The sequence below is a fragment of the Colossoma macropomum genome, unplaced genomic scaffold, assembly GCF_904425465.1.
Source record: "Colossoma macropomum unplaced genomic scaffold, Colossoma_macropomum, whole genome shotgun sequence".
Classification (NCBI taxonomy): Eukaryota; Metazoa; Chordata; class Actinopteri; order Characiformes; family Serrasalmidae; genus Colossoma; species Colossoma macropomum.
In genome coordinates this window covers 104,523-107,406 of record NW_023495281.1, presented here as the reverse complement: position 1 = coordinate 107,406, position 2,884 = coordinate 104,523, and the positions used below count along the sequence as shown (strand labels likewise).

Sequence of the window (2,884 nt, the reverse complement as noted above, 5' to 3'; positions counted from 1 at the left end):
CTTGCTATTGAAGTTCAGAAAACTGAATAGTGAGCTGAGTTTATTGTTGCACCCCTATTTATAAACCCATGAGATACCGGGGGTACTTAATATTTTTGGACAAGATATATTGGCATTTACTGTAGTTATATAACAATTTATTTTCTTTGGAGCTTATTTTCTCCTTAAAAATATGGATGTAAGATTTAAGTATATTTGAATTTGGAAAAACAAAAAAAAGTAAAAATTTAATTTCTGAGCCCAGCTGAGAACACTAATATGTATATATATATATATATATATATATATATATATATATATATATATGTATATACCATCCATCCATCAGTATGGTTACAATTTGACTACTGAATAAGGGCTAGAAGATTGGAAGGTGCACCAACAAAATATGTGCTCCATATAAAGTGGTAAGTGAATCTACGGAGCTATCAATGGTAAACAATAGGTTCTTGTACTTACAGACGATGGTGTCTTTCAGATGTGTATTTTTTATTGCCGTTTTCTCTCCTCTGCCACACCAGTTCAGCTGCACAGCTAGCTGAGGAGCGAACACCTTCCCACAAATCCGCCAGACAGTTTTTTTAAGCGTTTGCCCCCCAGCCAGTGACAGTTTTGACACCTGTAATTGACAAAAATGTTTGGTGAGTCATGTGAACATGCTACAATTTCTACATTCAATTGACCTGTACACCATACATTTACAGTATACATTTTTGGTAAGGTTTTGGAAATTTGGGAAGATAAAAATAAAATCGACTACCATTCTTTGCCTGAAGCTCATGTTTTGAAGGTGGATTTCCATGTCTTTCAAGGCCTGGATGCTTTCCAGCGGGAGTCCATCATCCTCCCCTGCATCTACTGGTGCCAGTGGAGTCTGTCCCAGGCTGTTGTTCCCCCAAAAAGGTGCTCTCTGGGTAACAACTGCAGTTAGATGCTGGACCTGGACCTGCAGTTCCCCCAGCATATCTAAGATGGCCCGCTCAGCTGCTGGAAAGACACACAAGACATTACGGTAATTCACTAGTCGCTATCTGATCATTAATTAAGACAATTAAGAACAATTTTATAGAATAGGTTTTACTTTAACTTACGTGTGCATTAACCTGGTACTAGTCGGCCTGTGGACAGATGGATTCTAGGTGCATTAGCTATTTAAAAACAGGGAAAATGTATTGGTCTGCTTGTAAGTATGACAAATTAGACATTTAAAAAATTAGTTTGTTTGCAGTGAAGTAAAGGTAAATCTGTTTGTGCAAAAAGTAGGTACAGCTCAGCAATAATTCCCACAATTATAAAGTCACCATCATTTGTGGAATGTTGTAATCTTACTTTGTCCTGCTGACTGATTGTCACAGTGGTGTTTTTCCAAACCGGCACTTTGATTGTCTTCAGTAGCTGAAGAAGGAAAATTGGTCAGCACTTGCTGAAGATCTATAAAGTGAACAAAATGCACTACTGCATTGTTAAGAAACAATTTAATTAATTGTAATGTTAATGACTTACATGACTGTAAAGAAACCTTTCTTTGTTCTGTGAAGGTTGATAGCGGGACTTGATGGAGAAATTGGCTGTGTGACATCACTGAAAGCAAATAGGTATGCAGTCACTATATGTGCTGATGACGTTTTATTTGTGTTGGTAAGGATTATATATAGGATGATTTACTGTAATTAGGATATTTTTATGTTTGAAAACAACAAAAATACAGATCATATTCCTCTATTGATGTTGATAAATAATTACCAAATGGGGGGTTCTATTACTGGATTTTAGTCAAAAGTAACTTTACTGTGCTGTGTTGTTTCATCCAGCCAAGCAGCCTGAATGCTTCCCTGGTAGGACTGGACCTTTGACATCACTGAGAAAAAGGAAATTGGTATGTACTAGTAATATTTATTATTTGTTACTCTTAATTTGTTTTATTGTTTTAATTAATTCATTGATCAGATTAATCCAGTATTAAATGTCTGTTAGAAAACGTATATGAGCATCTAGCTCATATACTTTTTCTAGCAAAAAAAATTACGCTGAATCACTCTGATCAATAAATAAATAAAAAGTATATAATTGTGTTATTTATTTTATTTCTTGATTTTTAACTAACCTACCCTGTTTATTTTTATAGTTATTTACACAGTTGTTCTTTAGAGGCCTTACCTTTTTGTCTTGGTTCTGAGGGCTCATCTGGCCAGTACCCTGGGATATCATCTGTATGGAAGCTCTTAGCCTGTGACATGGCTAAGAAAGCATAATTTGGTAAGTACTTTGTCAGTATAAAACTTTTTGGTTTTCATGTGCTTTTATGCATGGTGCTTGAAATATTTTAACTCACTTGTGCTCGCTTGTGTAATGGGCCTTCCAGATATTATTTCAGGTTGCATTGCTGGCACTAAATGAAAAGAACCATGTTCAGTGTGGTAATAATGGTAGTAATTATTTACAAACCCAGTTACAAAAAAATTGGGGCAGTAAAGCAGTGATTCTTTTTGACCTGTATTGAATTGAAAACAGTACAAAAACACAATATTTGATGTTTTACCTTATGAACTTCATTGTTTTCTGTAAATACATGCTCAATCTAAATTTGATGCCTGCAACAAAGGTAGGACAGGAACATGTTTACCACTATGTAACATCGCCTTTTCTTTTAACAGCACTTAATAAATGTTTGGGGGATGTGTGATATCCATCACATAACCATGCCTGTTTTTAATGCATTGCCATGTGAGGAGTCAAAGGTCATGGGCATTCACTAGGGGTTTTTGGCCTTTTCTCTGGATTCTCTGAATCCTGAATTAGTCTATATATATATATATATATATATATATATATATATATATATATATATATGTATATATAATCCAAGCATGACTGCATAACTTGT

At 34.8% G+C, this 2,884-nt stretch overlaps 1 long non-coding RNA gene across 1 annotated transcript; it reads left to right on the top strand.

Annotated features, from left to right (window-relative positions):
* The first annotated feature begins 423 nt into the window (after positions 1-423).
* LOC118801584 lies at positions 424-2,223 on the top strand. The gene is made up of 4 exons (XR_005006549.1): positions 424-1,012; positions 1,539-1,595; positions 1,812-1,876; positions 2,126-2,223. It is a non-coding gene; the product is annotated as an uncharacterized LOC118801584 (long non-coding RNA).
* Positions 2,224-2,884: the final 661 nt, after the last annotated feature.